The sequence below is a fragment of the Mya arenaria genome, chromosome 5, assembly GCF_026914265.1.
Source record: "Mya arenaria isolate MELC-2E11 chromosome 5, ASM2691426v1".
Classification (NCBI taxonomy): Eukaryota; Metazoa; Mollusca; class Bivalvia; order Myida; family Myidae; genus Mya; species Mya arenaria.
Genome location: NC_069126.1, coordinates 79,418,062 through 79,430,348, shown reverse-complemented (window position 1 = coordinate 79,430,348; position 12,287 = coordinate 79,418,062).

Below are 12,287 nucleotides of genomic sequence, written 5' to 3'. Positions count from 1 at the left end.
TTTAAATGTTGTTTGGCGTGTCAACTAAATTGTTTTCATTCATTTATTGTAGTAGACATTAAAGTCAGAACTTTAACAAAGAATACAAAGTACAACAAACGCATTTTAATTTGTCAACATACACATTAAAATATTCATTTCCCAGTACTGTGAAGCTAGATTCACATGAAATCGAATAGTACCTTTAATGAAATATGTTGAAATAACAAACTTCTAAAGTGTTACTTTATTATTTGTTTATCTATCTTAATAAGTGTATTAAAACCAAAAAAAACAAAGTTTATATTTAACATAAAAAGGCACTGCCTCGAACCGACTAGAAGCATTCATAAATAAAATATTGATTTACTAATATAATATGTTATCCAGACAGTAATTTAAGTAAAATATCTCACTTATTTTATAAAACATTAACCTTTTCTAATCTTGAAGTTCAACTTTATCTTCCTCTTGTCAAGAACATGGCTCATTTGATCATGTTATAGTCTAGCTGATGCATCGTCGAGGGAAGCGATGTCCACAAACGTTATGGAACCGGAAACCACTTACAAATCACTGGAACGAAATCAAAGTATGTAGCGAGCCATTGTTATGAAGGCATTTAACGCGTCAAGGTAATGGTTGCCTCTAACGCGGCATTTAACGCACAACTGTAACCCATCCAAAGACGTCAAACGTTCTCTTGAACGGGAGGTTAGTCCACTAACACACAACAGGTCGGGATCCAAATACTATTAAAGCACGGCTGAACGGGCTCTAACACCACTCTGGAAGAAAAGCGTAGGCTACTTACGTGACGCCTAAAAGGGGTCCAAAGGAAACTAACGCTCCACTGTAACAAGGAAACATGAGCCGTTTAAAACGCTTCTGCTATAAAAGAAATTGCTACTTACGCGCCACTTAAAAGGGAAAACCAGACAACCATAGCAAGTTTCGTTTTTCTACTATCATCTTTTCTGTACAGTCATTATCTACAATGGCCATGTGACACAGTCATAACTGCATCTCTGTGGTCATCTTTGATTCCATCCACCACAAAATTGTCTTCAGATATGGAATAAATAATACATATACCTATAAACTTGAAAATACATAAACGAATGCAATGTTCATATAATCAAATGCTACCTGAACGGGGAGAAACATTTTAAGAACTACTTAAAGGGGTACAACAAGCCGGAAGCATTCCGATGTGTGCCGACACCAACTGTATTGCAATTCTGTAAGGAAAGACGCATCGCTGTATGAAATGTGACCGCTACTCAAGCTCCACAGTCATTGAAATTGAATTCGTCTAACCCGCGACTAGCAGGTCTTCCTGCTCCACTATGTAAGAGAAGTGAAATATACCAGCGCTCCACTCAAAAGGAATCGAACACCACAAACACATCAATGCAAGGGAAGTTAAGACAACTAACTACTGCACCACATGTAAGGCATGCCTGAGCCATATACACGTCATTATACTTAAAGGACGATTACTCCTGCAAGATAATTTTGGTTCTCATATGACACTGTTAATCAGTGAAAGTTTCAAGTTTTATTTAAATGACATATTTAAAAAAATATTACAATGGAAACTATATAAGCCCAGTAGCCAAACAGTTCACAATAAAACGAGGCTTGCCGAGTTACCGGCCACGCAGCGTGCCCGAGGGTCGGATTTTCTATCCGGAACGGACACACATGATAGATATTTTTCTAGCATACATAAATAACATTTTTTTAAAGGAGAAATTACATAAAAAAGCGCATTTTTGTATGTATCACCAAAAAGCGTGTGCGATGATGTTTACTGACGTCATAACGCGCAGTAATTTGTATTCACTGCATACGTCAAGAAGTTCCTTCAGTATCACGTCTTTTAAGGGTTATTTTGTTTTGTTTTATAAAGTATATTTTTGTAAAGTTAATGTTAATATAACTTATCTATTTAAATCTCATAATTATGATTACATAAAGTGTATTATAAAAGAAATTGAAATTATTACGTCACAGCGCGTGACTCATCTGGCATGGGGGAATGCCAGATGGAGTTTTCCAGCACGGCTGAATTCACCGGAAATGCCTATCCGGTGTGCTAGAAATGTCTATCCGGTTAACTGGAAGATAAAAATACATAATAAGGAGTTACGGGATGAGTATGGGACCCGATTCTTATAAAACTTCATGAAGATTGGATGGTATGGCATCCTATAATGGACAAACAAAGTAGTTATAAGTACTGATAGAGAGATCTGGTTTTTGACCCGCGATAAACCATGTCCTAGGAAGAGTGAAATTTCATCAATACCATTATTTTGACCATTTAAGAAGCATGGGTCGACGAGTGATTCCTCTTATTTGCAAACATATTCTAAGAACTGACCTAGTGTTTTTATCCAAGATTATCCGAATTCAAATGTGTGCGATATTTCTTTAAGACAATCATTCTGGTCATTGTTTTCATCACCATTGGTCTGAATTTGTGACCCCTCTTGTGTAAAAATGCTTTACTAAATCTTGATCAGTGACCTAGTGTTATTTTACCGGAGATGACCAATATATACACTTACCTAGATTTCATCAAGACATTTTCCCTGACCAAGTATGTGAGGCATCAGACTAAAATGTTTGCCTCTAGAGTGTGAGAAAACAAATTGCGGACACAACATTATAATTTATTATGTTTATTGCAAACATACACTAAACAGCAAATTTGTCAGTTTTCAAATTCCAGTGTATTTTAGAAATATATTAAAGATAACCTAAAACGTAGAAGCAGTATGTATATTGTGACAAAGTTACCGAATTTTACCCCGTTCTGTGCGAAATAGAGATTAAACACATTTGATAAACTATTTGCTTTTCACTCATACTACTAGAAGTATTCCACTATTTGAAAAGTGTAAGTTCACGTATGTTGGACGGGCAAATCGTTTCCAATGATATAACAGTTCGTCAGGGACATAATGCAAATTTGTTATATGTTCATGTCTTAGGTCATAATAAACTCAATGCAATTGTAATTATTTAAACAGTCAAAATCGCATAGGAAAGCTAAAAACTACTAATATGATTTGAATATTTAGCAGGTAGAAGAAATCGGTCTCAACATAAATGAACGTTCTTAATTGTTGCTTTCGTTTGAACGGAGTAGAACTCTAAATCTTGAAGATACAATTATACTGACTATTAAATGGCAGCTCAATGGTACTTAACACAAAAACTTCGTTTATTTACTTAAAACAGGAATTAGGTAAGATGTGAAATATAAAGATATTTTAGTAACCTAGAATTATAACAAACATTTGGAAATACATATAAAGCTTTGTCATATGTTAAAAGACGTACCATTTTCATCTGTATATGTTTTGAAAATACCCCCCCCCCCCCCAATTATTCTTTCCGTCTTCTTTGAAAGTGGGGCTAAGTTTATACTAAATGGTACTTGACACTACGTAGAAAGCGGCACCGAGGCTAACGACTTTGCTTGGAAAAGAACTACTGTCGAACCCCGTTGGCTCGGACTCCCAGGGACCGGCGAAAAGCCAAGCGGGATTGTTTACCTTTGGTATAAAGAAATTTGTTCTTTACATCTAGTTTGAGCCATCGAGGAATTCGATCTAAGCGAGTTTGAGCCAACGGGGTACGACTGTACTTGATAGTTACGTTGCAACAAAGTTTAAGAAGCATGGATTGACCTATCTTACCGTTATATTTACAACTATTTCATACATTTACATATACACACGTGAGTGTATGTTTATTCGCACATTCAAAATGTGTATTCATTGTGGGTAAAAACAACGACTTTTTCTTCTACTGTAACACATGTACATTGTATCTTAGTGTTTATTCGATAGTGAATGAAACCACACTACAAGCCACATCCAGGTGGCATAAGGTGCTATTAAATTTATATTATCATGCAATATGTTACATATAAGGCATTATAACTGTAAACGCTCGTGAACATCACATCGCCAATGAGTCTCGGGTTCGATTACCACCGCGGACGTATGCGAGTAAAATCTGTGGTCACCAAGCCGGACAAGTGAAAATTTTCCGCATTGTCCGGTTTCTCCCTTTACACAAGACCAAACTCTCGTGCAAAATTGTGCCAATAAAAGTTATTATAAATATATTTTAAACTAAAATTATACAATGATCATCATCATCATTGCTTTTTTGTTCACATATTCACCAATCATCAAAGTTTCCCGATATGGCTCGGGGTATTCAAACCTTAAAGCCCCAGTGCCACTTAGGATTAAATAAATAGAAAAAAAATAAAAGTGAGCATATAACTTTAATAAAGTCTCATATAATATCCGATTAATTTCCGAGGTACACACAATGCTTTAGATGAAATTAATGTTTGGGAAATATCAACAAAGTCCTAAACTTGACCACTGACTCACTTTATGCACATTAGATAGATAAGTGGGCGGAGTCTAACGCTTTGCAAACAGTACCTGGGCAGATGCCAAAATAGACATGAGCAATAGCTAGACAAATACTAAACGTTTTAAATTTAATTTTAACATAAATAAATTAACTTACTGTTTTTTAAAAAAAAAATACGTGCAAGTTTTTTCGGATGAAAAATTACCACTGTTGTTTAGTGAAACAAAATCACAGTTTGGTTCTCGCTCATGTTTTTGCAAAATGAACATTGTTGTGTATGACAAAATAAAGTGTTGCAAATCATAAGGTGTGACAAAACTAAGATAACAAACGCTGAAACCCTTCAGCAAATGTTTCTTTTAGCTAAAATATCTTCTTTGAAGACTACACTTGTCATTTAAGCGTAAACGGCTTTTTTTTATAATTGGTTAATTGACATTATCACGTGATTTTATCAATGTATGATTTACATGTCAAAAAATATTTTTATTTTTTTTCCATGATTTTACCGGCGTGGGTTCGCACCCCAATAAAACCAACACACGTGTTTATACTTGAACTGTATTTTCTGTGCAATTTCGATATCATAGCGTAAAAAAATGATAAAATGAATGTTTTCTGATGGATAAAAGGGGAACTATTTGAATATAAAGCATCATAGAATTTTTGGTATTCAGAAAGTCACTTGATATACAAATTTCATAATGATGTTATGCACGTTAAATGTATATTAAACAGAAATTACTTTTTTTGCATTTATTAATTGCGATAAATGCATTTTTTGGGGGGTCAAGGATATACGTACAAAAAAGGCTGACATCACTTAAACAAAAGGGAACTTTAAACGGTTGCCGGAAAACATAGATCCAGTTTTGTAGGTTTTCACCTCAATGGTTGACGGCTACCTGTACCATAACCTTAATTTAAATGCATGTCTTTCATTTCAAGTGTTTCCTGCTTTATCCATGTACAATATTTCTGCACTATTATTTTACAATTTTCTTTGGTAAACCTGAAAAATGTAGATTACTCACTTACAAAGCATCAATGTATATGTCGTGGAGCATTGACAGCATCCACCAATGACTTGTATCTCGGGGTGTTAAATTTGGGTTCCTTGAAAAATAAGGTTTCAAGATAGTCCATGTTGTCAATCTAGAGAACCTTATTTCAAATTCGCTTTAAAGGTTTATTTAAAGGTGCACTCTTATTCCCACGTAAGATTTAACACAATAAAAAATTGTTTTAATATTCCAAAAAGGATGAATAAATGTCGAAAACAATGGTTCTTATGAAAGAGACCGAGTTTAATCTGAAAGAAATGTGCATAGAACACGGTATTTCTACTTATGAGACTATAGAAGATCACAGTAAATATTTTAGCATTCACCAATCATTTAATAATTTTCGTTTTCTGCCATTAAATACACGGTTACAATCTTGTTATCAATAATTAATATTTTCCCTAAATGCATTATTTAGTAAGTAGTAAAAGGTTTATCACTCAAGTTTAATTTGTGTTATGCTTGTGTATGTATTGATTTTGAATAAGAGTGTCACTTTAAACTATGTATATCTACTTTAAATTTATCACTATACTGGTATTTGGAAATCCAAATAATAAGAAACTATTCGTTATTTTAATTGGAGGAGTGCCTTAGAGAAAGGCTATTTGTACATATCCTTTTCCGAGTAATACATATTTGAAAGGAGGCTGTTGGAATAAGCTGTAATAAGTCCGTCAACTTATCTAAACTGTGTAGTGAAAACAGTTGTTTGATCTTTATAGTAATGTTTTTGCTCATATATCATGTTCCACCAAAACATATCATTAGGTACGCGTATGTGGTGGCCATAGTAGGACATTTTGTAATCATGCAAACCTAGCTTAGTGCACCATCTGCAGTAACCGGTGCTATTAATAAGTCCATGAAACCAAACAACAGGAAATTATTAAAAATATACCGCCCTGATTTACTATATAATAATATTGGGTACTGATTTATGAAATAGTACGTCGACCTGAACTAAAATCTTAATGATTAAGAATGGGCGGAGTGAGAGTCGCGAACAAGCCCTTCTTAATCATTAAGATTACGTTCAGGTGATCTAACTGACATTCAATACACACACATTGGCTTAAACATTGTCAACGCAAAGTCTGATGCATGGGTTGTGTATCGGATGAGTGACAGTAGGTGGACCTTTAAACCCCAGCGAACGTTGAAATTCTTAATGATTAAGCCTAGAACTTCATGACTGCCTATCTGCAATTTCATTGGCTTAAAATGTAAGTAATATATTTACTTTAAAAAGAGTTCTTTTTTTCAAATTGATTGATATATATCTTTACATATTAATACGCTGTTTACGGATATATACTAAGATTTGAATCTGAAAAGTGCGCACCAAACACGTCAACAAAATGTTATTCTTATGGCACTGTACTGTTGATATTAATTGAAACAGTTCATGAAGCATTCCGCCCACTATAAGATGCTATCAAGAAATATATAACCATCAATGTTAATGATTCTTCAGTATTTAAGTTGATGCATCCTTGTATATAGATCTTAAAAATGATAACATATTGAACGTTAAGGAATCGCTTACAAACAGGACGTATGCAAAGCCCTTCCTATCTCAAGTATGCAATAACAATACTATCTTAAATCAGGTCCATGACATGACAACAATTGAGGTCAAGTGGGAAGTAAATATTTTAATCCACCACGAAAACCAGAAATAAAACAACACACTCCTATTGTTGTTATATTAAATTTTGATCTCAATACTACGAGTGTTAGATGTGCCCTTTTACTATGACCTTTTTTATAGTTGTAGTAAAGCTGTTTTGGAGCAGACTACTTTCCGAAATTTAGAGGGATTGTTCTGACGTAAACGACATTGTCGTATTAAATTTCACTAGTACCTGGCTTATTAATCAACATTTATTTACTTCCACTTAAATTTTATTATAAGTTTTGTGCTATTTCCATCCCACAGTTTTGAAAGATAACATTAAGGTACTTGATATACATTTCCGCAATAATATGAAGTAGTCCCTAACATGAACTTCGTGATCAGTGAACTTATAATGTTGGTGTTACGTATTCCTTAATATTAGGGATGGCAACGAGTACCCGAGTACTCGATCGAACGTCCGAGTACTCGAGTACCAAATCACTACTCGAGTACCCGGAAAAAAAATAAAAAAATCTATAAAAATCACCATATACACGATTTACAGACAAAATATCAGATCTGGTTAGTTACCAAGAGGACAATTAACGGTCCCTCTAATCCCCGCTGTGTACACAATTAACCTTAATCAATTAGTTGACAGTTGTTGTGATAGTTGCAAACTGTCAATAAAGGACCCCTATTTCAAATTAGCACTGATGTCAATTAGCGAAGTTCTGATAGCGGTACTTTCACCTACACAATTCTGTTGTATACCAATTAGAGACCTTTCACCAAACAATGGACGCTAACGAGCGAAAGAGTATCGAGAATTGATTTCTTAATGGGCGTATTTTAGCTATTTTTGCAATGATTATCACAATTGATTGGTTGATATTTTAAATCAAGAATATTAATGAGGTAAACAACAATTACACAAAACATTGTAGACAACTGAACAACTGAACTTCGTATTGAATTTCGTTCACTATTTTTATGTATGCTATTAATTTTCGTTCATTGTAATTCTGATTGTTGTTCATTTCTGCAGTGCATACTTGTATAAAATGAAACGAATAAGACAAATTAAAAGCCTGAAACAACATTTGTTTTCTTTTTATATCATTTTTTGTTAAAATACGTAATGAAAGTTTACTTTAAAGGTGAAAATGACCAATAATACGACCAACGCACAATATACGTCATTAACGATACATGTATACACAATCTTGTCTTTGCGAACACATATTCAATTTTTCCGAGTAATCGAGTACCCGAGTACTCGATCGAACGATCGTCCGAGTACTCGAGTATTAATTTTACTACTCGTTGCCATCCCTACTTAATATTATTATACACATTTAGCTACATTTTAGAGAACAGTAGAGCGACCTCTTTCAAGTTGCTTCCACTCTGATACATATCATACATAACTTAAATGATATAGATTTTCTTGATAATTGTGCATTTTCCTTGTGGCAAAATATACTTATTACCCTTGAGATAGTCATAAACCATCTATTAGATTTTTTGTCAAATACCCTCCAAGAATGATAAACGTCAACACTGGCCAAAACTTTAGATCAAAGGCAAAAGTATACGACAAAATAATTTCGTCTAATTTTGAGTGCAGATTCTTTCCTAGTGATAGTTCAACAATATGGCTTAAAGATCCAGCTTTTTTTGTTTCATACCCCAGACGTTGGAAGTCTTTAACCAGATACATTACCTGAATGTCAATTTAGTGCGTTTTATTTCTTCCTTGTTCATACATGTGAACATTTCCTTAATGGCCTTTTGTATACTTGAAACTTTCCTCAATGCATTGAGGAAAATTTGTTGATTTGGTCAAATACGTATAAGGAAATGAATAAAGTTGACAATTTAAGAGTGAAGGGGTCGGCTCAAAGAGTTAGTAAAAGTTCTAGACGACCGATTTGAATAAAGATATCGTTCTCAGAACAATTATACACATGCAACTTATAGTTATAGATGAGGTGAGTCATTGACAGTATCCAACACATAACTATACGTTCGGATTTTCAGTTAAAATTCATAAAAAAAGAATGTTTTGAGATAGTCCATAATGTCAAACTAAAGACTAACATTTTAAAATCGCTACATAAGATTTTAGACCTAATTTTTAATAAAAGATAAATGCACATGGTTTTTTTCATCTTTCATATCACTGGTATATGGAAATATAATAAAACCTTACTTTTAAAATTAGAGAAGTGCATAAGAGATATGATTTTTGTACGCTACCTTTCCTGGGTAACTTCTAGAAGTTTTATTAGTCTGACGCAGATTATTAAATATTGCATAAGTATTTAATTGAATTTAAATGTTCACACCCTTCCAGATTATGTGCCGTCCAAGTATACTTATATGTTTGCCTGAGTGGTGTCCGTGTTGCAATGCAAAGGGTACTTGATTTAAGTTACAATCATACCACCCTGATTTACAGTATGCATAATTCTGTTGGATCCATATTTTTTTGTATTCGTAACTTATTTCATAAACGTAATTGATATATGCGGTAAATATGCGTACGTTGTTTACATGTATTTATTATCTATTATAATCCGAATAGAGTTCACCAAAGAGTCAACAAAATTAAGTTTTTATTATTTTGAAAAAATAATGGTAGCAAACTATTCCTTCCTTAAGATTTCATCATACTATACAATTGTAGCATGATGTATATCAGCTTTTAAAGATTTCAAGTATTGAATTTCTATCCTTAAATGGTGATCTTAAAACCGATAACACATTGAAAATTGAGGATACTCTTACAAACAGGATGTTCATTGCAAAGCGTAGTATTTACACGTCGACTAAAGTCAAATTTTAAACTAGGGGTTAGCTCAAATGAGTGAATGCGAATACAAAAGAATATTAACAATAAGTACGTATGTGTACGACTTATAACAAAGTTACTGGACACAAACTAAAAGGTTTTTAATGACGTTCACAGAGTAATTTCAACTGGAGTCCATCGACAAGTAATTGGTGTCAGCTATGTTGTCATGGTCCCCTGGCTCGAAATATTTTCCCTGATCTATGGTTGATAATATACACATATCAAGCGTCGTAAAACAGCACAAAACTCGAATAATTTTGATCCGACGATATACTTTAATCTACGTCCCATTTTTAAAAATATTGATTTCATAAAACTTTCATCAATTTCTGTATCAATACATTTCATGAACATATTACAAAATAATGACCTCATATCAACGGATGTGACGTCACCAGGTTATAAATCAAAAGAAACAGCACAATCAAAGGATACCAATGTCATTCATATATATATATATATATATATATATATATATAAATATATATATAAATATATATATATATATATATATATATATATATATATATATATATATATATATATATATATATAGTTTTAAACTTGCCGAATTACCGGGTCTTTTGTGCGTATGAGACTCGAATTCTTGGGTCGCCATGTAGATTATTGGGACAAATGTAGATAATTGGGACAGGGGCCCAATAGTGGCTAGACCCAATAACATTGTGTGGTTCTATCCATTCCTTTTATATTACTGATTCAGTTAAACGTGACTCTTAAAACATGATTATTGGGTCCGAAAATGTTGCGAATATATATTTCCCGTAAATGTTATATATCCATCTCATCTGTATATATATATGGTGGAATACTGCGCATGCGTCTAGTACCTTATGCGCATGCTCCAGTTGAATTTCGTTTTCCTTCTAAATATGGCCGACCGAGTGAATGCGCAGGTACATCAAAACAAGACGAAGACGAAACAAAAATTGGTAAGTACATAACGTTTCTTGGACATAAATGATATTTTCGATCATGTTGTATCTCAATTATTAATAAAAGAATCTAATGCATGCAATTATTATTATGAAAGTTTTGATGTGCAAGAGTTATTTTGACATGTGTGAACATAACCTATATTCGGATGCAACAGTTTTCGGAAGTAGAACAGTAAGTTAAATTTAATGACATTATGTCATTTTGTCTTAGTCTTACAGCATGAATAGCAATATATTATTTATTCACCAGTTGAAAAAAAGAGAATTCTAAACATTTTAACATTAAACTTCAATTATGCACTGTTTACTTGAACAGTGTCGGGTCAACTTGGCCCAATTACATTTTCGGCGTGATTCAAATTGGCCTACTCATTTTCAGACTATTTTTAAAAGGAAGCGTGCTTGCCTATTAAATGCTGATTGGTATTATGTTATTCACACCTATGTTTTGTATTATTTAGAGTTGTTTATGTGTTAGAGTATTAATGTAAACGGCGAAAACACCTTTGATAATTGAAATTCCATCATTGTTAATGATGTTTATTAATTTATTAAAAGTTATATAATGCCTTATAACTAAAAGCATTTGAAACACACCTTTTAATGCTCGATGATGTTAAGTATAAATACTCATAATACTATGTTTGATAATTAAAGCTATGTGCATAAAAATAAAGTGATTTGGAATACAGAACAGAGGAACATATTTTATGGAATTTACATAATTTCCAGTTATTTAATGAAATAAATATCAAATGGTTATCCTGTAAAATGTCTCTTGACGAATGTATGGAAACATTTTCAAATACTGTTCATGATATATCGTTTTAGTGTTTTGGTAAAACATATGTCCCAAAGGTTTAAAAATCCTGATTCAAATCTCCTTGGCTTGATGAAAATTGAGAAAGAGCGAATATATTTTTTTTTAAATCCAAGAATTATTTTTTAAATAATATAGTGAAATTAATAAGATTGTATTTCTTACTTCATGGCATAATTTTGCTGTAGCTTAAAGAAAATCTAAAGGATGCCAGGAAGAAATAAAGTTGTCTCAAAGTAATAAACCTTCTCCACGTATAATAAGTTTAGTGATTACCAGTTCTTTTTGTGATAATCATTATACAGCTGATTCCTTTTATTTATATTTAATTTATATTTTTATAAATGATTTATCTTTGAAAATTTAAATTTTCAATCATTTTCCTCTAGGGATTTAGAAGTTCATCAATGTTTATGATTTTATTCGCCACAGATCCAGCAAGTTTACAAGCCCTTACTTTATCTGCAGTGTCATAAACGATTACTTTTGCCGTGTGTCAGGGACAAAATGTTATTTTTCAATTGTAACTCCACAAAATTTAACACTGCATTGTTAAATAAAAACATATAAATTA